Source organism: Ambystoma mexicanum, chromosome 4q, assembly GCF_040938575.1.
Source record: "Ambystoma mexicanum isolate Mex_15411 chromosome 4q, UKY_AmexF1_1, whole genome shotgun sequence".
Classification (NCBI taxonomy): Eukaryota; Metazoa; Chordata; class Amphibia; order Caudata; family Ambystomatidae; genus Ambystoma; species Ambystoma mexicanum.
The window spans coordinates 840,278,395-840,305,475 of record NC_090928.1 but is presented as its reverse complement, the minus strand read 5'-3'; the positions used below and the strand labels follow the sequence as shown (position 1 = coordinate 840,305,475).

Below are 27,081 nucleotides of genomic sequence, written 5' to 3'. Positions count from 1 at the left end.
TCTTGGTGGTGATGCAGCTGTCTGTGCTGCTGCACGGCAGCAGTCGGTGTCCATGGTGTGTGTGTGTATGTGTGCGCGCATTGTGAGTGTGTGGTGTGCCTATGTCAATGTAGGATGAATTCATGTGAATTAAGGTGAGCTCCCTCGCCTCCCATGTTGATATGTGGAGGAAGTGGGCTGGTAGACCTGGGTTTGGTCTGGACACTACATTTTGTGCCTCACTGAGGGCAGATAAGGCAGGATCCTTTTAAACATCTACCAGTCCAGAGACATGGTATTCTGTTACCAGAGGTTCCTTGGGGATCCTTACTTTCAGAACAACAGAGCATACATTGTTGCAGGTGATTGCAAGGCAGGAGCTAGACAAACATTTGAACTGGTTAAAAAGTCACCCAGTCCGCAAACCCACAACATCTATGTAGTTCGGAAAAAGAGTGGAACATTACCTGAAAGGAACACTCAGAGAAGAGTCCTATGTGCATCACTCTTCATTGCTCCCGGCACAATGTGTGATGAATCCTGCGGAGTCCTCACAGAAACCCTACCTAAAGTCTCCTCCCAGGTGGCCAAGAAAAGGCAGACACTTCCTGATTCGGACCCTGGGGGTGGTATTAGCCGGGTGGATCACCTGGGAGGAGAAGGACCCCAGGAAAATCAGAGGGCCTCGTTGGATGAGAGGCAGTATTTGTCTTCCTCAAGGAAGGAAGCATCTCTAATACCAGAATATGTAATGGCCTATTGTCAGAAAGAATCTTTATTTTCTCAGTTTAACGGTCAAACTGGGGGTGAATATCCTGGTAATCAGTCAGGTGTTAGAAATAAGAAACATCCTTTAAGCGTTACTGACATATATAGAAGTATGAGCTATTATAAGTCCCAGAGAAATATGGAAGAGGAGCCGGTAATGGCCACCAATTTAAATCCTGAGAAATCCTATTCTTTAATAATACCACAAACCTCATGTAACCATAATGGGATTCCATGTGTTAATGTATGTGAGAAGAATAGTGACCTTAATAAGTTTAATTTCACTGTAAAACCAAACTTGATGTTGGGGACTTCAAGTCCCATAATTCCCAGAATCTGGGACGAGGACTGCAGAGGCACAAGACTGCAGGTTGCAGCCAATCAAGAGGAATGACCCACACCTGTGGAAGACTGGGAGAGATGAAAAGCCCCCTCTGGTGCACGCCATTCGAGAAGGAGGAAGAGAAGTAGAAGGAGACTGCAGTAGTAGCAAGTGGAGCAGTTTTGTGTTCTCCACATGGCAGCAGAAGCAGAAAGCAAACGTGAGCGGAGACGCCGGGACCTCAGCTTGGTGTAATTGTGCTGCCGGTCCAGAGTGGATCTCAGAGGCTCAAGTTTGCAGTTGCAGAGCTCGCGCAGTGGAAGGCATACCATTCTGCAGCTTTTCCCACTGTCAGACGAGCACAGGAGGTGGAGGAATTCTGCATTTCAAATGGATTGTGTCCTCCCACGTATTCCTCATCTTGTGATAAATCATTATCTCCAGCTTTGCTGCTTCGGAAAAAAATGTTCTCGGCAGAGGGGGCTGTGCTCGAGGTTGTGGCGTCGATTGTCCCTCGACGTACTCCGTACTCTGTTGACGTCACCGATGGTATAAATAGCTCGAGCCGCGCCCGTTGCTTCAGTTCCGTTTTTCCGATTGCTTCGCTATCGAGAACGGCGCGCTTCTATTTTTCTGTGAAGAAAATGTCATCATCTTCGACACCTTCGACACCCAGAACTGGGTTTAAAAAGTGTGCAGATTGTGGCTCTAAGATGACGATCACCGATCCCCACCGGATTTGTCTCTGGTGTCTCGGTTCCAGTCACCGAACCGACGACTGCGGGTCCTGCCAATCGATGACCGAAAAAGCTCTTTGTGAGAGGAGAGGTAAACTGTCGGTGGGGAGGGAGGCCTCAAAAAAGGTTTCGTCAAAAAGACAGAAGAAAGCGACTGATTCTAAGGAATCGTATCGCCATAGGCACTCGAAGAGATCTCGATCTAGGAGGTCGAGACACTCTTCGTCGTCATCGAAAAAAATTAAGAGGAGACATGGATCTCCCTCATCATCTTCTTCTTCAGAGTCGACCGAAGAAATTTGTTGTCCGACTAAATCGGATTCTCCCAGTAAATGGGAAGAATTCCGCAAAAAGATGATGGAGGTTTTCGAGAATGCAGCCTTGACCCCCTCGAAAGAACCTCGAAAAAGCCATACCCCTAAAGTCGCTCCATTGGACAACAAAGGGAAGCCCAAGGCTACTATGGCCAAGACCAGTAGCGTCGAGGAATACAAAAAACCTTGAGTCGACGTAAAACCGTCGAAGAATCTTCGAGAGTCGAGCGCCTCTCCAGTTGCGGCCAAGAAACACAAGTCGTCGAAGACTTCGACAACTTCGTCGACGCCCTCGACGTCGATAATTTCGACCCCAAAGCCAAATGCGTCATCGACGCGATTATCGAAGTCATCTTCGAAAACTTCGAAGACACCCTCGAAAACTTCGAGGGATTTGCCATTTCCTTCGAAGCAGATGGAAGAGGAAGAAAGGAGATTCACTCCTTTGCCCAGATCAGACTTTTTCAAATCTATGTCAGCAATCTATGAAGAGTCAGCTTCAGAAGAAGACAAGGTTACTCCTTTGGGAGTTACTTATGGTACAAGACAAGTTCCTGAGGAATTTATTGACCAGGAATCTAGAATGAGACACCTGAGTGATACTCTACATTCTGCAGTGGAGTTGACACATACCCAGAATTAGAGTTCGCCAAACCTGATCCTGCAGAGCATGCAGATGCTGGGTACAGGGGTCTTATGACCAGGGTAGTTGAATATATGGGTTGGGGTAATACTTCACCCATTTTTTAACAAGATGACATGACAGATATTATCGTCAAGGGACCTCAGAAAGATCCTGTTCTCCCTTTTCACAGGGCCCTTCAAAGGACTGTGGAGAAAAACTGGGAGAAACCAGAAACTATTGCTGCTGCAGATAGCACTTTTACAAGAAAATATAGACCAGCTGGAACGGATCCTGAATATTTGAATAAACATCCAACTCCAGAGAGTTTATTCATTCAGGCAGCATCTACTTCAAAACAAACTGCTTATCCAACTATCCCTCCAGATAGAGAGGATGAAAAAATTGACGCCTGGGCACGTAAAGTTTTCACATCAGGCAGTATGGCACTTAAGTCGGCAAATGTCACCTGTACCCTAGCCAGGTTTACCCATACCCTGTGGGACTGTATTTCGGTGGCGGCTGATCATATTCCGGAAGGCGAGGTAAGGGAAGGCTTCCTGAATATAGTCAAAGACGGGAATGAGGCAATGGGGGAATGCCTCCAGTCTGGACTGGAGACTGCTGATAGTAACAGCAGATCCATGGCTGCAAGCATTGTGCTACGCAGATTTGCTTGGTTGGGGAAGTCGGGATTTGCACCAGACGTGCAAGCTAGACTCCTCAACATGCCCTTTGATGGCTCGAGGCTCTTTGGGAGAAAGGCTGATGAAAGCCTAGAAAAACTTCAGACCTCAAAAGCGGCAGCTAAATCACTTAGCGCCTCTTTGCGCCAGCCTCTAAAACCCTATTGCAGCTCATCTTCCTGGAGGGGTCGTTCTTTTCGATACTACTCCTCTTTTGGTAGAGGAAGAGGACAGGCCTCTCAAAGGGGCAAAAGAAACTTCCCTCGTGGAGTACGAGGAAGAGGTGCAAAATCAGCCCCAGGAGCGGCATCTGTACCCTCAGCCACTCCTGCAGCCGCCTCCAAATCCCTCTGAGACCTTGTTACACAAAAAACCAGTGGGAGGAAGGATCTCTCAACATCTGAAGGAATGGCGAGGCATTACCTCAGATGCTTGGGCACTGGAAACAGTAGCCCAATGTTACTGTCTCCCCTTTCTAAAAAGGCCTCAATCATCCACCGGGAGCCAACTCCACCAAAATTCCAGATCCGCTCCTGTTGTAGGAAATTTTAACCATGCTAGAGAAAGGTGCCATAGAACTGGTACCTGTAGCGGAGAGGAACAGGGGTTGGTACTCCCTATATTTTCTCATCCCAAAAAAGGACAGAGGACTGAGACCCATCTTGGACTTGAGAAACTTGAACAAGTTCCTCAAGAAGGACAAGTTCAAGATGGTGACTCTTTCTTAGATCCTTCAGGCTCTCCAACTCCAAGATTGGTTGGTATCATTGGACCTTCAGGATGCTTAGTTTCATGTGCCAATCCATCCAAAACACAGAAAGTACCTGAGGTTCGCGATTGGCAATTCTCATTATCAGTTTCGAGTTCCGCATTCGGGTTGACCTCCGCCCCGAGGGTTTTCACCAAACTGTTGGCGGTTGTGGCAGCAAGTCTCAGGAGAGGAGGTATTCACGTATATCCCTACCTGGACGACTGGTTGATCAGAGCAAGTTCTCCAGAACAAGCTCAGGAACATATTTCGATCACCTGCCACTTCCTCCACAAACTGGGCTTCTCCCTCAATTTCAAGAAGTCCCACATGATACCATCCCAGAAGCTCCAGTTTATCGGATCAGTCTTGGACACTTCATCAGGAAAAGCCTCGCCTCCCGAAGTGAGAGCTCTCCACATCCAGCAGATGGTAACGAAGTTTCAGAATGCCCAACATCTACCGGCCTTCGATTTTCTCAGGTTGCTCGGCCTCATGGCATCCTGCATTTTCCTAGTACCAGAGGCCAGGTTAAGAATGAGATCCCTTCAATGGGCACTCAGAACTCAGTGGTCCCAGTTCTCAGGGAATATGTCGGATCTTCTGCAAGTCCCGAGCGCAGTTGCTCAGGATCTTCTATGGTGGGCTTGCAACAACAACATTTTCAAGGGAGAGTCTTTTTGGCAACCATGGCCGGTGATAACGGCAGTGACGGACGCCTCACTCACGGGGTGGGGAGCACACACCAACGATCTGACAATCAGCGGTCGTTGGTCTCCATCGGAGTCCAAACTACACATCAACCTATTAGAGCTGAGGGCAATCAGACTAGCTCTGAAGGCCTTTCTGCCCTCTGTACAGGGAAAGAATGTCCTGATAATGACGGACAATACAGTGGCCATGTACTGTCTCAACAAGAGAGGAGGTGTAGGGTCACTGCCAATGTGCAGAGAGGCAATGCAGCTCTGGTTCTGGGCAATACGAGAAGGAATCTCTCTGTCGGCAATTCACCTAGCCAGAGAGAAGAACACGGCGGCAGACGCTCTGAGCAGGCAGAGCACGGTCTCTCACGAGTGGGAGCTGGTTCAGGAAGTCCTTCTGGAGATCTTCGCCCTTTGGGGAACCCCTTGAGTGGATCTGTTCGCCACCGCGATCAATCGGAAGTGCGATCAGTACTGCTCAAGGGAATTTCCTCAAAGAGGAGCTCTGGGAGACGCATTCGTAGTGGAGTGGAAGTTTCCACTGCTGTACGCGTTTCCCCCAGTCCCCGTGATTCCTCAAGTAATCAGGAGGTTGAGAAAGTTCAGGAAAACCATGATCCTAATTGCCCCGGATTGGGCCAGGAGATGTGGTACCCGGACCTTCTAGACATGTCCATCTGCCCTCCAACACGTCTTCTGCAAAGAGAGGATCTTCTCTCGCAAGAGGAAGGTCGAGTTCTTCATCCAGAGGTCAAGACACTCAACCTTCACGCATGGTTTCTGAGAGGTTGAGATACAAGGATTGGGATCTTCTGGATGTCGTTATGGAAAACTTGCTTTCGGCCAGAAGACCAGCAACAAAGTCTTTGTACCGATGTCGCTGGAATAGGTTTAGTAACTGGTGCAAAGACAAGGATGTGGACCCTTTTCAGTGTGGCACCCCTTGGTGCTTTCCTTTCTGCTACATCTAGCTAATCTGGGGCTCCAGATAGGAACAATCAAAGGATACCTTGCTGCGCTGTCCATTTTCAAGCGCTCCTCGGAAGAGGTTTCATATTTCAAAATACTGTTAATAATTCAATTCTTAAAGGGGCTCACTAATGTGTACCCTCCAGTACCTTTTCATGTACCAACCTGGGACTTAAATTTGGTATTAGAATTCTTGACTGGCATACCTTTTGAGCCTCTGCACTCATGTCCATTGAGGCTTTTGACTCTAAAAACTGTCCTCCTTGTGGCCCTATCATCAGCCCGCAGGGTTAGCGAACTTCAGAATCTCTCATGCAAACCACCAAATACTATTTTTTATAAAGATAAGGTAGTCCTTAAAGTTAAACCTTCGTTTTTGCCAAAAGTAGTCTCAGACTTCCATTTGTCACAAAAAATAGTACTACCTACTTTTTATCCTCCTCCTCATCTGGGCAAAGAAGAGGAGAGATTACACAGATTAGATCCCAAGAGGGCTCTTAGTTTTTACATCTCTAGGATGGCTAAATTGAGACAAGATGACCAACTGTTTGTGGGTTATACTGGTCAAAAATTAGGCTTATCTGTAACAAAACAGACCATTTCCCGCTGGATCATATTCGCCATAGTTGAATGCTACAGATTAGCAGGAAAAGAACCACCAGATGGGCTTCGTGCCCATTCTACAAGGGGAATGGCTACTTCTGCGGCTCTAAAGAGGGGAGTCCCGGCCGCAGACATTTGTGCAGCTGCAACCTGGAAAACAATGCATACTTTTGTTAAACATTATTGTTTGGACACTGCCTCCTCTAACAAGGGTTTATTTGCAAAGGCAGTTCTGCATTCTGTCCACGAAAACTGAAATTGGTACTCCCACCTCCAAAAATTGATACTGCTATGGGAGCCTATCACAAGATGAGGAATACGTGGGAGGACACAATCCATTCGAAGAACAAGTTACTTACCAACTGTAACGTTCTTTCGACTGGATGTTCCTCCCACGTATTCCTCATCGACCCTCCCATCCTACCCCACAGTACAGTTTACGTTTTCTTACACTTTCCTCTCACGAAGTCATGGACACGCCTGGATGTTCCTCCTATATATATATATTTATTTCATCAGAAAAAACAGAACTGAAGCAACGGGTGCGGCTCGAGCTATTTATACCATTGGTGACGTCGACAGAGTACGTCGAGGGACAATCGACGCCACGACCTCGAGCACAGCACCCTCTGCCGAGAATTCTTTTTCCGAAGCAGCGAAGCTGGAGATAACGATTTATCCAAAGCAGAAGACCTGGAGGCAGCCAGGCGAACAGACGAGCATGTCTGACCCAGTGAGCTCACTGTTCCATTGTGACCCCGAAGCTCTCCGTAAATGCCTGTTTGCCAAGTCCAGGCAATTGAATCTCAAAATTGAGATTAACAAAGTAGCGTCAAAGCGGAAGAAGTTACATTCTGAATATCGAACGAACACAAAGCCGATTTATACTTCTAATGTGAATCACTCTGATGTAAGAAGGCACAGAGGGTGAATTAAGAACTGGATAATCATACCAGAGAAGGGTGATTGTGACATTGTGGGGCAAAGTGAGAGCCAACAATCAGAGAGGGCAATACTTGAATGTCGAACAAGAGACATTGAGCGGCCTAATGAGAGCCAACAACAATAGAGATCAATACACATAGAAGAAAAGAGAAACCATAATTGCCAAAGCCAAAAGAGAAATAAACCTAGGAAGTTACAAAAGAATCATAATTGCCCCAGCCAAAGAAGGTGGTTAAGATATTGAGCAATGATACAGACTGTTGCCCCACTAGAAAAGTGGTCTCTGACCCCTCAAAAGATAGCCCGATTTAAGAGCACAGAGACACAAACATGCCCCAAATGTGGGGAAGTGAACGCAGGGATGATACACATGTTCTGGGCATGCCCAGAGGTTCGGAAATTCTGGGGAGAGATTACCCACCGCCTCACTGAGAAAGGTATTCAGTTAGATGTGGAATCGGTGTGGGCATGCATGGTGGGAAAATTCACTAGACCACGTAAACTGAAACATGTGTGCAAACTTAAGGACTTGGCTTACATCCTGGCCAAACGCAGAATAGCTATGGGGTGGAAAGCGTGCCAGAGACCCAAGATAGAGGTGTTTTGGCATGACCTTCTGAAATGGGCTGAAGCAGAAACAGCAGCATGGTATGAAGCGGCTTACAGGGGGGGGGGATGATGGAGTGGGAATGCTGATGGCCTGGAGACAGTGGGCCTCATTCCGAGTAGGGCGGTAAGGGTTAACGGTCACCGGTAACGAGACCGGTGCCTTTAAACCCTTACCGCCCTACTACGAGTTCCCTTTGCGGTTCCTTCCTTAATGCCTGCTTTTAGCAGGCGTTAAGGACGGGACCCGCAAAGGGACTTTAGTGCTAATAACGGTACCGTAATTTACGGTACCGTTATTAGCGCCTTCCCTATGGGGGCTCAAATGGGAATTGGGAAGGGCCCTGGTGAATGGGGAATTGCCGGTCCCTCCAACCTTGGAATGGACCGGTAATTACTCCATTCACCAGGGCAGAGTCGGAATGATTTTGGAGGCAGCCATGCTGTAAATAGCGGCGTGGTTACCTACAAAGTCGGAATGAGGCCCAGTTAGTGGCCACATTATCTGAGTCCACCCGGGCCAGTCCTAGCGAACTTGATACCTCTGAGAGCACAGAAGGAGGGGCGCCCCCGGAGGAAACATAATTAAAGATGCAATGGAGTAAGCTCGAGTTCAGGGGGGAGGGAAAGTGGATGGCAGTGGTAAATACATGATAATGCACATGATGTTTGGATGCTTATAACTTTCACTGTTGGGTGTGCGGTGGTATTTGTAAACTGTGAAAACAATAAAAAATGTAAAAACAAATTAAAATAACAGTTGGTTGGCGGAAAAGGGGAGGAAAAAGAATGGAAGGCCGGCTGCCCTTCTGAAAAAGAATATTCAGAGGGCTAGGAGCATAACCTGCAGATAGTGTGGCAGATACACAGGTGTAATAAACAGCACATGTGTGGTTCTTGTTTCCCCTAAAACATTTCATATACTTAAGAATGTGAAGTACAAGATGTTGCTAACCTGTTTAACCTTTACCACTGAGGTACCCACAAGTAGTAGTTTGTTATTTCCTGGCAGGAGAGTACACCAGGTCAGGAAATGTCATAGAACTTTGATCCGTGCTGATGATTACTGGACCAGTTGGAAGGAATTGAAGTACTGTGGTGTGGTTAACAATATTGAAGCAGTGGTGTGGTTAACAATATTGAAGCAGTAGAAGATTCACTAAAGTGTCGTGGTGAATTAAAGCAGAAGTATCCTGACAAGTTGATAACATTGAAACAAGTTGTGTGAACTGTTGCAGAAGTGTTTAACATTGTCAACCAAGTGGTACTGTGTGCCATGGCTAAAATGTGATAACAAAGACCCTTTTCCTGTTGAAACCAATGAAGCAAGGAATTATTCTAGTATGAAGAGTAGATGTTGGATAAAGGTCTTTGTCACAAAGAGAAAGATGGAACTTTGTTGAACACCTGTGAGCTGCTGGTTGAAAACTATCTTGGAACTTTTACTATCAAAGTGGAACAAAGAGAATTGAACTCGAACTGTGTTAATAGACAGGATTTCCTGAATTTTGAACAGAATCCTGCTTCAATCCTGCTTCAATTTTGGGAAGGGGAATTCACCCAGATTGGAAAGTGAAAATATTACTTGTGAGCTGAATAAACTATTGCATTGGTTATTATTGAACTGCCATATATTGCCTTGTTAAGTTGTGTATATTTAAGTGTGAGGGACAAAATCTGTTTGTTAGTGTTTCCTTTAGTTTGTTTGAGGCAGGGAAATCCTCGTCAGGGTAGGGATAGTGAGGCGTTTTTCAACCTTTTAAGTTAATCAAAAGGCATTTTCTGAAAATTCTTCACAAAGTTGTCCTCCTCACATATCTGACTCCTCACAAATGTCAGCAGCAGAGAACCAGCAATGTGACTGAGACACAGAGGAAGCGTGGCGTTGCAGAAGATTTTCCAAGATGGTGCCGAATGCTGCACACACCTATAACCCCTCACCCAATAAGGCTAATTAGGACAATCAAATAATTAGCCAATCAGAAGAGCAGTGTTTACTAATAAGTATAATAAGGAAACCTTTAGGGAATAACTAATCAGGGATAAGGATTAAAATGAACGTGGGGAATAAACAATGGTAAACGAGTTTGTTTGTTTGTTTTATTATTCATAATGCGCACCAGACCTGAGGGTATCAGGGCGCAGAAAGAGATGAGGATATTTTCAGCTTGGTTACAATGATGTACCATTCTTTACAATAAGGATAAAACAAAGTCAAATGGTATATACAACAAAGATAGAAGTCAACAAATTCAGAACAGTCAGGAGGTCAAAAACATTTGGCAATTATATACAAACAGAGATACGGCTGACACAAGTGGCAGAGTGTTACGGCAGACCTTAGATAATATATTCAGGAAGCGATAGAGATGAGCTATTAGGAAGTATGTTGCAAAGAAGTGACATTATATACAGTGTAGGATAATGGGGTGGAGCCGGCAGGGGCGCCCCTTGTTTTAGCGGTCATTGGGCCTCATTACGAGTCTTGCGGTAGCCGTGCCGGAAAAAACGGCAAGCTGCCGACAGACCCGGAATGAATTACTGCCTCTGTGATTGCCGGAATCACCAGGGCATTACAACCCCAGTGACCCGGTAATTTCGGAGGCGTAATTCCGTTAATCCCCATTCCCATGGACTCCCATGGGACTGGGGACAATGGGGACAATGGAAACACTGGCACCATAAATAACGGTGCTGGTGTTTCTATTTCCGTCTGCAGGTGGGTGGTGTTACTACTGCCAGGTCAGACCTGGTGGGAGTGACACCACCCACCTGCAGAACTCGTAGTCTGCCGGTCCGGAGACAACGGTGGCAGCGGGTTTACCGCCACTGTTGTTTCCAGACTGGCAGGCTTGAAGCCCATTTTCTTTAATCCAATTGATGATATTGTGTCTGAAGTGTGGGTATGTTTGGTCTACCCTTAAGGCAAGGGGTAGGGAGTTCCACAGATGAGCGGATTTAACTGGAAAGCTACACCCTACAGTTCTGGCACATTTAAACCTAGGTATCGTCAGGAAGTTGGCCATTCAAGGCTTGAGACCAAGCCCCTGCTGAAGGAGGATAACATTGGCTGGGAAACCTCAGAGGATGAGAGGATCCTGGAAGAGGTATCTGTCTGCTCATGTTCACTTGATGAAAGGGGAGGGACCAGAAGGAGAAAGTGACCAGAAGGAGGACGTGAAAGAAGGGGCACAGCCTGGACCAAGACTGTAGCTACTTGTGAGAAGTTAACCAGGCAAAGACCTGAAACAGTTCCTGCTGGAAAGCCCTGGAAGGAAAGCTTGACTAGAGTATTCAGAAAGGCACCCCTCGCCCTGAGGGAATCTAGAAGCCCACAGCCTAGGAGCCATCCACCATCAACCCCAAGGCTGATGGGAGAAGGTATGAAACTATGACAGGAGAGCTTACGCATATTGGCTGCTTGACAAGGGCCCTAATTGGGGCTGGAAGCATACCCGTTCAACTACTGAGTAACCTGAATTTAGCCTCAGCTCCAAGGGGGAACTGCATAGCAACTAGAACTGAACCAAAGATCCTGGAAGGACTTTGTAAAATACTACAGCTGACAAATCAAATTGAACTGTAGGCCAAAAGGAGACCTGCTCTGAAACAAGAACTGAAATAAGTGTCCATGAAGGACCTGGTAAGAAGCCAGAGCTAAACCAAAGGTCTAGGGGAGACAGTTGGGAAGGTGGAACTTAACCGAATGACATATAAAGGTATATTAGAGAATTCCAGAGAAGCCTGAAACATGGCAAGGTCTACAAAACCTCAATGTCAGGAAGATTTCTTCGTTATAATTAATCACACTTCTTGCAACATGAGACTTTGGGAGATGCAATTCAAAATCATCCAAAGGGCCTTCTTTACATCCTCTAGACTGTACAGTATGGGCGTCGTCTGACCTCCGAATGCTGACGAGGGTGTGGCAGAGTAGGGACCATGGGGCACATGTTCTGGCACTTCCCGGAACTGGCGACCTCAACCTCAATGTTGTTTGGGATGGGCATTGAAGATTGGCACGCAGATGCAATGGCCCGCAGACTGATCCATATAACTCTCTTCACGGGCCGAAAGGCCATCCTACCCTCCATCTCAACGGAACTGGCAGACACTGCTGTCCAAACTCCGCCCAGCCGAACAAGTCTGCTTTTGAACAGACATGTTGCAGACATGTTTATTTAGGTTTTAAGCCCCTGTACAACCAAAATACTGTAACATGGTCGGCTTTCTAACAGCACATTCAGGTCTGACAAATGTTTTGCTTTGTTGAAGGGAGGGGGTGGGGAGAGACCCAGGGAGGGGCAAGTAGCTTGTTGATTGGTAGTTATTAGCAGACGATGTGGACACTGTCTATAATTTAGATCTCCAGAAGAAGCAGAAGAAACTACCAAGACCATGGGAAAGGTTGGGAGAGCAGGGGAAAGCAGAGGACTGTATGGATGAGCGCAACTGAGTGCCTGATCTGAAAGCCTGAAGATTGTTTGTTGCATTAGATTAGAGTTGAACATACAAAGTGTAGGTTTGTGAACTTTTACTTTGGGCTAATCCTTGGAACTTTCCTTTGTATACAATAGGGTAGCTAGGAGACTACGGATGGATTAAGATTAGGTTTTGAACTCTGTTGGCCATCCATTCGAAAGACTTTCTGCTTTACAATAGGGTGTGTCGGGAAGAGACAGAGACTCATGAGAATAGGCTAAAAGTCACCTTTCTTGGAAGATAAGCACTCGTGGTTTCTGACACCTGTAAAAATTAAACAAATAGACACACTCTGAAGTGCGCCACATGTTCATTTAATATTATTGTTCATGCCCATGGGTTGACACTTATTTCGGCCCTGGGGCCTTTCTCAAAACCGGACATGTGCTATTAAATCACAAACATTACACAACATCATTACGTAACCATATCCCAGACAGAGAATAAGGGGTTGGATTCGGGAAGGATTCACAAGGTATAAGAAAAATGTAATGAAAAACATAAACTGACAGGACAAGGAAAACAAAAGATACTTAATAATTTTCATGTATCCAGTTAGTTAATAAACATAGTCCTGTCCTTTGCATTTCCAATAGTCATGCCTCAAGATTGTAATTTATAGCCCATTAGCCTCACTACTCGATATTGATTATATAATAAGATGGTGATTCCTCTTCCCAGTCCAAATGCGCGAATCTTCATTTATCTTTTCTACATTATGAAAGATGTTATTGTTTAGTGCATATGCTTCTAGTTAAACAAAATTTGAAAACCTGTCTAAAATCACACCTTTCTCTTCTCACATTGTCACTTGTTTTACTTACCCAAAGTGTTGTGGTAATGCCTTTGCAATAGTATGGGTTAGTTCTCGTGTGTTATGTTGTCCCAGGATAGTTCCCTCAGTCCCTGTTAAAATAATTCATCAGGTGCCACTAATGCACATAATGCACTTATTTGCTAAGCATTTGTTATCCCCAATTATCTACTCAGTACCTCTGCCTCCAATGCTAATTATGGCAGTTGCCACTTTTATAAGTACTGGTGTAAGCGCCAATACTCGCACCAGCTAGCCTGCCTTGGTAGCTATACATTATTACAAACGGCATACCTTGGGCTGACAGAATTTATGGAGAGGTTTTTGGCACTATTGAATTTGTAATTCGATCCATCAGGAACAAAATACTGACATCGAACAGAAACGGGTAGAACACACGCATGTAAAAAAAAGAAAATAAAACAACAAAAAAACAAATATTGGTATGAGCGAGTGAGGGGCGGGGCTTAGGGGCGGCAAGCAGAGTATATAAACCAAACAAAATCGTAGCCGAAAATCCTACAGAGATTGCGACCGCGAGAGGGGATCTGAACCCCAGGGACTTTGGTAAGTGCTTCTAGGGAATATATTAGCTTTGGGAACAGAGGAGCATTATGTAATGAAGGGAAGGGGTGCAGGCTAAGAGCACATATTTTCAAGAGCGTATCCCACGCTATATTAATAACAAACCTGAGACACTGAGCTGTTTAAAGTAACAAATGTATCGATATATGGACCTTTGAATCTTTGGTAAGAGCATGAAATGCCATTATATAATGACTAGAGGCAAAGGGTGAGGGCGAGTTGCTACTGAAATTTGTAATAATGATACAGTATCGCCATGTCCCATGTCCCATGTTATTGGTAGGGAGTACCCCTTCATTTGCTCAAGAAGACCTGTCTCAAGTATCTAATATGTTGTGGACCAGTAACCCTCACGATGTAGGGCTTTTGCGCAGTGTCGCGCCAATACGCATCACATTGAAACAAGGTGCAGTGTTACCTAGAGTGAAACAGTTCCCCTTATCCAAGGCAGCTGAAAAAGGGATATGCAACACCATTTTAGCCCTCCTACACCAGGCATCATAGTACCATCGAATTCCACATGTAATACAGCCATTTAACCAGTGAAAAATCGAAGAGGTCCAGTTGGATAATGATTCACTATTTGCGCCCTCTTAACAATATAGTACAGGCAGAGATTCCCGTGGTTGTTACGCTCACCTGGCTCCCACAGGGGTGTCGAGCGGAACTGGACAGCCACGGTCTCCACCAACGTGATGCGTAGTGCAGAGATGACTGACTGGACTGGCCCACCTAGCTTTGTCTGCTTGACCCCTAGAAGTAGTCTCCTAAATACGGGGAAAGGGAATTAGCCACCTCTGGATTTGAGTATTAACACCTCACTGCGTTCCCACTTATCAATTCTGACATTCCCTTTCACAAAGCTCACCTTATAGTTTTGTATGATGAGCGCTCCATCCTGCGAAGAATGCAGGGGCGCGTTGATTGTCAGTTACTTCACTGGCTTGAGGATATTGGAAGAGTTCTGGACAAATCTTGGCTCCAAACCTCCAGGCGAAAGGCCGTAAATATATAGTTCTAATGAGTTCAATATGTCCGATTAATCACTCTTGTCCTATTCCTTGTTTATTTTGCAGCTTAGACCCAAAAGATGATCGTCTTGTGGTAGCTGAAAGCGTTCAGGTAAGAGTCTGTGTTTTGTAACACTGTCCGGTAAATGATGCCAAGGTTTAACTCGCTGCTTTCTCTTTTCTTGCAGTTGCAGCGTAGGAAGATTTGGTGTGCTGGTGGATAATACCTCCTGTGGTAAAATCAGGTAAGCATATGGTGGCAAGAGATTGTCCTTGTTTGTTCCCTTGGCTCACCTTGTTGTTTTCTTGTCCCCCTTAGGCGCTGGAATGCGGCAACCAGGTGATGGAGACAGCACCGGATCATAGAGATGCTGTGAGGAACGGTGAGTATGGCGCGGCGCTGCTGCTGGCGCTGCGACACGTTTAAAATGAAGTCTGTTTCTGGTTCGAAGATGCGCTGAATCCAAAATCAGGTAAGAAATCCAGTAAAGTTCTTGTTCTAACCTTTCTTCTTTTTTCCCTTCTTTCTAGGCGCTCTGGGATCTTGAGGCGGGCGTGGGAGGATGCTGGATTCTGACTGCAGACACGGTGAGCGTTACGCTGCTGGATGCAGAATAACGCAAAGCATGTGCTGCTCTTCGGGCGTGGTTTAAATAGCCTTTAATGTAGTCCCAGGTAAGTATTCCTCCACAGCCACATCCGAGTAACAAAATAGTCCCTAAAATAAAATAGTCCCTTCAAGCCTCACATGGGCTTGGATGCTTGGATCCCTTGCAGCATGCTCTGCATCAGGTAAGTTTTAACATATGAGCCTGGCGCCTATGGCGCCAGCACTGATGTCCCATATGAGCCTGGCACCATAGGCGCCAGGACTGTACCCAGATAGCCCCTAACAGGGGTTGCTGGGTTTGCTCCAGGTAACATGATGCCTGCTTCTGGGGTTGATGGACTTGGTCTGGATGCCCGGGGGTAGGCATCATGACAGTGGTCTCTAACCCCCTGCTACAATACTGTGTAATATACCCACTGCAGCCACACACTTCACTATCATAGATCTCAATAATGCTTTCTTTTCTGTCCCACTGCATCAGATTCCCAATACCTCACCCTGTTTACGTTTGCCAGGAGGCAATTCCAACATACTAAGCTCCCACATGGGTACTGTGAGTCCCCCAATATTTTCAATATGGTTCTACATGAAGACTTAGGAAACATCCAAGTTCCAAGTGCGATCATTCAGTATGTGGATGACTTGTTGGAGTGTAGCACTACTCAGCAACAGTGCAGGGAAGATTCCATTGTGCTATTACAGTTGTTGGCTGACAAAGGGTACAAGGTCGATAGAGCAAAATGATAGTACTGTCAACAGGCGGTGTTGTATCTAGGCCAATTGATCTCAGTAAAATGGTAAGAGAATGACTCCAGAACGTGCAGCAGCGCTGCGTGGCACACCCCAGCCAGTAACTGTTAATGACATGCAGAGATTTCTGAGGTTGTGTATTTATTGTAGGGCATTGATCTTTTGCTACTCATCACACACCCAGAAAATGCTGCAAGCGCTTAAACAAGCCCAATGGACCAAAAGTATCATTACTTGATCTGATGAGATGCTCACTAGTTTTCAGGGGTTGAAAGATGTCATCTCTACTGCCCCTGTTTTAGCGACCCACGACTATACTAAAGAGTTTTAACTTTTCTCACACAATAATGGTCAGATTATATGATATGATAGTTTATTTTATAGTTTATATGATATGATAGTTTATGATGACGGCAATATTGACACAACATAGCACTATGGTGCCACAAACCCCTTGAGTATTACAGTGGTATGTTAGATTCGGTCATGCAAAGGCAGTTCCCCTGTGAACAAGCATTAGCTGCAGCTGCTTTTAGAAGTCTGTCACGTAGACCATGCAGTGGAACACGCAGTGTTGGCAATAAGTGAAAGATCGAAGTCCACGTTGACAACACAAAGGGATTCCGCATACAACGCTATTCTTTCCAGCCCATCTATACACATCTTCGCTGTAAAACAGTAATCCTTGCTACCTTCTTGGCAGAACCCATCACAGACTCTGATAACATTCATAACTGTGCAACATACGAGGGCCCGGTGTTACGCTCACCTGGTTCCCACAGGGGCGTCGATTGGACGCGGACAGCTGCGGTCTCCACCAACGTGAAGCGTAGTGCAGAGATGACAGTCTGGACTGGCCCGCCTAATCTTGTCTGCTTGACCCGTAGAAGTATTCTCCTGCAAGTGGAGAAAGGGATTTAGCCCCGTTGATTTTAGTGGTGGTCCCTCCCACTGTTCTCATTTCCCCCCACTAGTCACCTCCGATTTTCCCAATTAGTTTCCTCATCTTATGTTTTTAAATGATGAGCTCTCCATCCTGCGTGGCATGCAGGGGTGCGTAGATACCAGTTACTTCACTGGTTTGGGGTACTGGAAGAGTTCCGGAGGAATATTGACTCAGGGGTTTATAAAGTTCAGAGAGTTCAATATGTCCGATGTTCACTCTTGCATCCCCTTGTTGAATTGCAGCTAAAAATATTGTCTGGAGGCTGCTGATGGTGTTCAGGTAAGAGTCTGTATTACCCAACACTGTCCGGTAAAAGTTGTGTGAGTTAACTTGTTGTTTTCTCTCCCTTTATAGATGCGGCATAAGAAGATGTGGCGTATTGAAGGGTAATGCCTCCGGTGGTAAATCAGGTAAGCCTGGTGGTAAAAGTGATTGTATTTGTCGGCTCTCTACGCTCACCTTGCTATTCCTTTTGTTTTCACCCAGGTATTGGAGTTCGCCGAAGAAAATGATGGAGGCAGCGCCGAGTCGAAAGATGCTGTGGACTGGTGAGTATGGCGCTGCAGCTGGCGATGCGACGCGTGTTGAAGTAATGTCCTTTCAAGCTCAGAGTCGTGCTAGATCCAAAATCAGGTAAGGAATTAAAATATTGTCCGTGTTCTAACCTTTTCTCCTTCTTTCCCCTTTTTCTAGGAGCTCTGGATTTGAGGCGGGCGTGGCAGAAGACTGGATGCTGGCCTGCAGGCATGGTGAGCGTTACGCTGCAAAATGCAGAATAACGCGAAGCGTGTGTTGCTGGTCTGGCGTGGTTTAAATAGCCTCAAAAGTAGTCCCAGGTAAGAAGTCCCAAGAACTACACCCGAGTAAAAAATAGTCCCTGTAGTAAAATAGTTCCCTCCAGGCTTCACGTTGGCTTGGATTCATTTGCAGCATGGTCTGCCTGAGGTAAGTAATGACTATGAGCCTGGCGCCTTAGGCGCCAGGACTGATTTCTATTATGAGCCTGGCGCCTAAAGCACCAGGACTGAACCCAGATAGCCCCTAGCCGGGGCTGCTGAGGTTTTAATGAATGTCTGGATGCCTGCTTCCGGGGCTGATGGGCTTGGTCCAGATGCCCGGGGTAGGCATCATGACACCCGGATGATGACATACCCAAAGCATGAGACTGCGCCCCAGATGACGGAGAAATATTTTTTGTTGACGGGTCAGCGACATATGGGGACAGCAGCGCTCTGGTTAGTTGATGGATCCAACGAAGATTAACTGTGCATTATTCTGCTGAGGCAGCAGAACTGATCTCTCTTATTGAGACGCTAGAAGCAGCAGAGGGATGTTGAGTGATGATCTACTCGAACTCTGCGTATGTGTTGACAACCATAGACTCTGGATTGTCAAGGTGGAAGAGGAGAGGGTTTCAGAGGGCAGATGGGTCCCCAGTACAGCATGCAACCCTCTTAGACAGATTGATTCATGCTGCCACCGATGCTAATGGTGAGGACCTTGTTTCACTTGGTAACTATGCAGCAGACAGGGCATCAAAATTAGCAGCATAGTTACCAGTGTCAGATATCCCGGAGCACACAACCCTTGCCAATATTCAGGTGCAAATACAGGTTCCGTACACAGCACTGCCCATTACTGAAGTTATACGATTGCAGGCCCATGCACTGCAGAGTGGGAAGTTGTTGTGACAGAGGAGGGGGTGTGCGCAGTCGCCCACAGACCTAGTTTGGAGGCAGGTCAGCACAGGGAATGTAGTTATGCCCCAAGAACTGGTCCTGGTCACAATCAACCAACTGTGTTACCCCTAGCATGTGTCTAAGGAGCATATTGCTGCTGGTATACAGGAGTATCGTTATGTGCCGAACATACAGAAGTTATTGAATGTGTTTATATACAACTGTACTGTCTATCACACTTATAACACTGTTACATAAGCGTTCCCCTTTTGCTTGGTATAATGGGTTAAATTAACTATTTTTACCTAGATATGCCCGGCAATCTTTCATATAATTTCTCTTCATTTACATTTCTTTTTCTAATTTCAGTTAATGAACCGACTAATTAATTTCTTGGAACTCCATATTCATCACCAACTTCAATATGTATTGGTACATTTATATTTGGTCTCTTTTATCCGCAACCTTCATTCATTAAATTTGATGATGCTAAACATGGCTGACAGCGTGTACAATGGATCCAATAGTGTGCAGTGGTTTTATACTGGTGCAGAAAGCTGGCGTACCCAGTAGGGATCTCTAGCATTTACGTGGGCATGAAAATCCATCCCACGCAAATGCTGGAGCATGTGTATGGCAGAGACGAAGGGAGGTGGTGGAAATACAAATTGCGTTCTGCCCCTCCTCTTCGTGATACAAATGAATGACAAATGGGGGGTAACGGTAATGGAAGGTGTAAAATCTTTATGCAAGTCTTTTACACCTAACATTTACGTTATGCCCCCATCGAACATGAGCCTCTGAGAGGCTCAGATGATGATCTCTGGACTGATAGGAATGCAGCTGCCACTACAATATGAGTTTCACACACGCGCCCCTGCAGGCAACACTTTAAAAAGGCAAGAGTAGACACACGGATGACTGATGTTTTTCATCTTGTATTGAGATCTACCTCTATTTTTTGCTCTTGGATTTCTTTTTATGTTAGTCATTCATTTATCAAAGTTAAAGGTGACCATAGGTAGGATGCTGATGCTTCATCAAAATCCATCAAATCGGACAATGTGATAGGGAATGCAGATCTAGTGGTTGATTTTTCACATGATTTTGCACAGTAACCACGTTTTCGCCTAAAAAAAGGAAACATGGCCAGTGTTTGGCACTTTGACAGTATGAACAGAACCCTTTTCACCCACAACGCCCCACCAGCAGGCGGAAGCCGGCCCTCCAATGCGAAGGGCCGGAATGAAAAGGCCCTGTTTTGCACCTGTTCGCGCACTGGTCGTGTGCTGGAACCCTACATATCCTTATTTGCCTGCCCTGTAAGGCAAACCTTTATGATTAGCAATGACTTGCCGAAGGCTCAGCCCCCTCATCCTGTGCACAGACTACTAACCTAACGTCCCTCGAGAGCAACTGACGTCGACTCCATTGCTGGTCGCTCCACTATAATAGTAAGCAACATGCAATGCTAAGCACCATTCTATCACTGCTCACTATTGACCCTTCCTTCCTTGAGCGGCGCAACGCACTACTGCATTCATGAAATTTGGACTGTCCATACCTAATTAATGAATTGACTAAATGTATACTCAGCCTAGCTAAGGCCACTATGCTGGCCCCACTAGCACAGTAGAGCATAACACCTATTGTTAATATCTATGCACCATCCCTTTTCGCACCTCGTGGAACACTCTTAACTAAAGGCTAACCCTATCTGTAAGAGAGCCAAAGGTAAAAGCATGGCACGTAATACAAACTGAGCTTACTTGAGTACTCTAATCTCAGCCTGCCTACTTGATCTCAGCATACCTACGCATTTTTTATTGTAGCCTACCTGTGCATTTGATTCTAGCCATTTTGTGTATTTTGATTTTAGCCTACTGGTATATTTTTGATTTTAGCCTATCTGTGCATTTGATCTCAGTATACCTACGCAGCTTGATTTTAGCCATCTTGCGCATCTGATTTTAGCCTACCTGTGCATTTTGATCTCAGGATACCCACGCACCTTGATTTTAGCCATCTTGTGCATTTTGATTTTAGCCTGCCCATACCTTTAGTTCACTGCTAGGACCCACCTCATGAGTTTCACAGTGGCCACTGTCTAAGTGAGCATCTTGCCTGTGCACCCATTGACTCCCTGATTATGACTAATAACCTGAGGACCCAGCCCTTAGTACTTGTACTTGGACTTCTTGCCATAATTACCCTTGCCTCCATCCTAACATGCCCACCCAAGGACAGAAATTTAAGACTTAGATCTAGATTGTCCCGCCTTTATGAACCTAAAAAAAGCTACCTAAACAACCACCCGTCGCTCACTACCCCCCAAACTATCAAAAGTCTACCCAGGCACGCACTTAGACCTAATAACATAATCTCCACTAGGGATGTTAGGCAGAATCCTGTGCAGTTCCCTTAGGGAACACTGCAAAAAGATTAAGACTACAGGAGTAAGCAGTAAACCCAATTGGTAGCAGTCTGCACCACCCAGATTTACCTGGTAGCTGTGGCTGACCAGTCGGACCTCTCTCAAGAAGAGTGGGGCAGTATATAGAGTATACACAATAGGGCTAAAAACACAGTAGAGCAAACAAACACTGACCAGAGCTTTGTATAAAAAGTATATAATTATTTATTAAAACACACTTCATGGCATATACTAGCACTCTCAATCAAAAGCAAGTTAAAACACAGTCAGGTAAAGTATACACACCTCCCTTAATAGCTATCAGACAAGTCAGGGTTAAAACACTACTATTTGTTAGAACAGATGTGAGCGCTTAACTAAGATGGCACTCTGATAATGTAGTTAAAGGGAGAGAAAAAACAAACCCCAGAAATCCAGCAAAGCTGCTGGGGGACTCACTAGGTTTGGGAAATTAGCCTTATAAGAGAATTCTCCCTAACACTTGCCCCCCCCCTCAGACTAAGGGACAGGAGGATTTAATCCACTCCTGGATGAATCTCATACCTCTAGTCGGTTATAAACATCCTAGAGAGACCATCAGCATTTTGGTGGTGACACCTTGACCTATGTTCAATGGATAAATCAAAGGTTTTCCTTTGTAAGCTATATGACCTACAAACCCTTTGAGGAACATCTTCCTTGTTAAATCTATAGGGGATCTGGTTGACCAGTCCCTCAGAAGTTGGTACAACTTCTGAACCTGTGTTAGGCTTTTTCAAAGGGTCCTTATAAAGGATTCCCTTGGATCTAGAGGGGCCTCCAAGTTTCCTCACCACCTCTCTGTTGGGAGCAGGTTGGATCTCAGGCCTCTTGGTTGGAGGGGTTGGGGTTAGGCAATGTACCTGCTTCCCATTCTTCTTAGATCATACCTTACCTACCTCAGGAGTTTCACTCCCAATACTAGGATTTGGATTGGAGTCTTCAGCAGAAGGTCCAACAGTCTGAAGGTTTTCGGCCTTAGACTTTTCTTTTCTGGTTTTCCACCAGCACTGAGAATTACCAGTTCTCTTAGGCCTAGGCAGGGGTCCAGTTGGTCTATCCTCCTCTTCCTCAGAAGCAGGGGGAGTCAGAGACTCTAAAACTGGGGGAATCATGATGGAGCTTGGTTCGGGCTCCCATTTCCCTAACATTTTAGCCTGAAATGTGCCTGGGTTAGAGGTCAACTTACTAACACCAGGGTGTGTAGTGGAGTTCTCAGTAGAGGTTCCCACAGGCTTAGAGTGGTTCTTTAAGGTGGCCTCTCTAGCCAATTTGGTTTGGTTCTGGGTCTCCATACTGGGAGGCCTGGGGGTACTGGATACTAGTGTTAGGGAGAATTCTCTGTTAGGCTGAATTTCCTAACCTAGTGAGTCCCCCAGCAGCTTTGCTGGATTTTTGGGGTTTATTTTTTTCTCCTGCCAAAAGTGAAACTCTTTTACCCCCACTCTTGGGCATGATTTGAGTGTGTTTCTTTGAATCTAGATGTGTTTAATGGGCTATGGGGTCTTTTACTTCATAGGGCTTCATGTGTTTTTGTGATGTTTGTTACACAGCACCCTCAGTGTAGTGACACAGGGGTGTCATAGTGACCCCCCAGTATAGACTCCATACCCTGGGACTGACTACTGTCTCCCAGGGCATGTAAAGTCACCATTGACTTTACTAGTCTTAAATTCTGAACAGAACCAGTACAAACCATCATATTGTGGACGTACTGGCTGGGGCAATTCAATTGCCCCGGGGTCTGTTAGTCGAGGGGGCACGTCTCCTTCCCCCCTGATCGAGTTTTGGCTGGTGGCAGTGGATACTACTTTTTATATTCAACCGCAAAAATGTTCCTATGGGATTTCCCATTGTTTTAGGCTACTATCTTTGTTTAATTATTTACGGTAGCCTCGAACATACCGCCGGTTTATTTAATTAATATTAATTCTCCGGTTGGTATTTTTTGCCAAAACTTGATTCTAAAATGGCGTTTGTGTTCTCTTCTGTGACTCCAACCCAAGTCGAGCCCTTTGTTCCACTTTTTGGCGGGCGTCTCCACAGAAGCCCTCCAAAGTGGTGCCACTCTGTCTGGGGTACTTGGGAGGGGTGGAGGGAAATTTAGGCACCCTGGACTGAGTTGCCTAGGCAACTCAAGTCGCGCTCCATCCTGATTGGCCCAAGTGGTGAGCCGGCCGGCTCACCACTTAGAATGTTTGAGTGACAGCTAAGCTGAGTGAATGGGGGTTTGCTGCATAAAAGCAGGGCTTTGGGGACTGGAACTTCGGAAGTCGCCACATGACCTAAGAATCCAACGAGGGAGAAGCTGAGCCGACCTGCCACAACACCACCACCGATGGAGCCCTGCTGGACCGCCTCACCACTTTTCCCAACGACAGAGGAGATCTCCCGCCGGAGAGTCTTCTTCCTTTGACTGGTGGGGATAACCAGTTTCACCGTCTTTTCGCTTTCCCGACGTACCTCGTGGCTGCCTTGCCCATGCCAAGCACCCCGGCAACCGGGATACCATGTTTTACCACGACCGCGAAACAAAGGTACCACCTTTAACCGGAAAACTCTGCGGCTGGTTTCTGCCCTGGTAGTGCAACGACCTTCATCTTTCCTCCAAGTCGAGATCTTCTCTTCCCCTGGACGACGACTCAACTTGCACCCACTACCAGGAACAACTGCCACCGCTGGAGGATCCTTCCCACTTAAGGTACCTTGTCCCGCCTGGCTTCCCTTGCTACCGACTGTACGGGGTAGAATTAGCCCCCGGCTTTCGAACCTGGGTTAGTCTGTGACACCCTGGCTAAACTTTCTTAAGCCTCTCTAAACTCTTTTTGAACCCTCTGCAAGACTTTTCTAAGCCTAGTGTAACTGTGTGATCTTGGGCACATTTGTGCTCTGCTCTCTCTAAGAGGGGGCCCAGCCTTTGGACTTTGGCTCACCAGTGACTTTTTGCTCTTCTGCCTTGCTAATAGTGTTCCTGAATCTTAGAGTGGTGTACCTTTCCATATTCTGTCTTTTTCCCTCCCTTTCTCACAAACTTATTGGAGTGCAATCTAGTTAAGCACTCACCTCTGTATGAAAATAAGTGGTGTTTTACGGTGACTTATCTGATAAGGAAAAAGGGGTGTATATATTACAATAGTAACTGTGTTTAGAATATTTTACAATAAGAGTGCTGGAGTGTTTCAAACTGTGTTTTTAAATAAATAATTATATACTTTGATACCAAAGCTCTGGTCAGTGTTTGCTTATATTATTGTATCTGAGTGCCTATTGTGTATACTTTGCATACTGCCTAACTCTTCTTGAGGGAAGTCTGACTGCTCAGCCACAGCTAGCTACCAGGTAAATCTGGGTGGTGCAGACTGCTACCAAGTGGGTTTACTGCCAACACCTGTAGTCTTAAATCTTTTGCAGTGTTCCCTAAAGGAACTGCACAGGTTTCTGCCTAACAACTACTCCTAGAGTTCTTAGATCATTCCCCAACAGGACTCTCCCAGGCACCTCAGTCTGAACACTGACAGGAATCATCACTGTCATGTTGTTACACTGTATGAGGGCTGGTAGAATAGTAACCATTTGGACAAGGCCTCCAGACATCTTAGTGGGACCTTTGGGTGCCTTAGCAACATCCTCAGGCCTGAAAAAGCTTTCAACCACTTCTGTTCTGCTGGCCCCAGAGTCTCGCCTGGCAGGAGTATCCTGGCCATTGACAAGAACACTGTCCATGTAATAAACTTTAGAGTTTTCTGGTATGGAGTCATACACACTCCTATTCTGATTACTAACCAGACCCATGGACCCTAATGATACACTTGCTTGAAGACCCAAAGGTTCTTCAGCAAAGACTTCAAAGTGAGCACTAGCCATTTGGACTTCCTGCTCATGAGTGAAGGCTAAGGAGACTGTGCTGATCCCTGCAGGTTTAACTTACATCTGGGATCTCCTTTGATGTGGTCAGTTGCCCCACAGAGATAGCATGTTCCAAATGCTCTCTGGAATGATGGCTTGTTCTGACCTCCTTTTGGTTTGTGACCAGAGGGTACACTAGCCTGATGGGGTTGCCCTGGTGGCTTGCCCTGGTTATTTTGTTGTTTGTGGCCCTCTTTGGTATGGGAGGTATTAGAATTATCTGGATTCACTTTTGGTGGCTGCTTTCCCTCATCCTTCTCCTGAGTGACCCCTGAATCCTTGTGAGTAGCCCTGTTGGCAACCCACAAGCAGCAGCCTTTGCTAGCTTCCTAGGATCTGTTTCCTTTGAATCAGTCTGAGCTCAGGAGAGCAGGAATTATAAATTGACTCCAACACAACAAGATTTCTCATCCCCTCATAAGTGTTCACTCTGTAACCCTTAATCCATCCCTCTAAGTTCTTCAAACTTTCATTCACCCGGGTAGCCCAAGGGGTACCATCATTCTTTTTGAGGGTCCTAAACCTCTTAAGGTACTGGGAAGGGGTCTTCCCAAATCTAGCTATTAAAGCTAGCTTCACACATTCATTGTCCATTCTATCCACCTCCCCCAACTCCTTTACCACATCAGATGCAACAGGGGTGAGCCTAGAGAACAACCAAGGAAGCAACTGATTCCCTGTGATGTCCTGGAGCCCATGATTATACTCAAACATAGCCAACCAATCCAACACATCCAACTTAGGTTCATACATACCCACAATCTCTTTAGGCATCCAGGGTCTTTTGGGACTGCAACTCCTAGAGGATCCGGGGAGAGAAGAATTTTCAACAGACGGTTTCTTCATCTCTAGCTCATGCTTGAGCTCTATTTCTCTGAGCCTTAGTTCTTGGTGCTTTTGTTCAGATTGAGCACTAATTCTTTTGAATTCTAGTTCAAGACTTATTTTTTCTAGTTCAATGAATTCAGGACTTGGTGTGGGACCTGACACAGGTCCAGTAGACACAGCTTGAGGAGGTAGAGCAGGCAGAGGGCCCGGGGGAACAGTTATATTAGTTTCACCTTCCTCTTCTGACTCCACAGCAATACTAGAAATACTTTGGTTCCTATACATTGGCTGGGGAGGTAGGTTCCTCTGAACCACTACCCAGACTTTGGTTTTCTAACATTCTTTCAATAAGTTCCATTTTCTTGCCTTTAACAGGAAGATCCTTATGTCTACAAAGAACTCTTAAGCAATCAGCAGTTTTGGCAGACAAGGATTCCTGGCTGTAACTTTCCATAGTTTGACTTGTTAAAAATTAACTTTTTCAGTGCTAAGCTTTGTGGTTAGTTGCACTAAAGTAGTTAGAAGCACTCTACAATGTATACTCAATACAAATCCCACCGCTGTACACCAGTGTTAGGCAGAATCCTGTGCAGTTCCCTTAGAGACACTGAAAAAAGATTAAGACTACAGGAGTAAGCAGTAAACCCAATTGGTAGCAATCTGCACCACCCAGATTTACCTGGTAGCTGTGGCTGAGCAGTCAGACCTCTCTCAAGAAGAGTAGGGCAGTATATAGAGTATACACAATAGGGCTAAAAAAACAGTAGAGCAAACAAACACTTACCAGAGCTTTGTATAAAAAGTATATAATTATTTATTAAAACACACTTCATGGCATATACTAGCACTCTCAATCAAAAGCAAGCTAAAACACAGTCAGGTAAAGTATACATACCTCCCTTAATAGCTATCAGACAAGTCAGGGTTAAAACACTACTATTTGTTAGAACAGATGTGAGCGCTTAACCAAGATGGCACTCTGATAATGTAGTTAAAGGGAGAGAAAATGGCAGAGCATA

General features: G+C 45.7%; 1 protein-coding gene across 3 annotated transcripts in view; it reads left to right on the top strand.

The window, feature by feature from the left end:
- STON1 (stonin 1) overlaps window positions 1-27,081 on the top strand; it is a 402,444-nt gene that overhangs the window by 84,613 nt on the left and 290,750 nt on the right. The gene's annotated exons all lie outside the window — the stretch shown is intronic.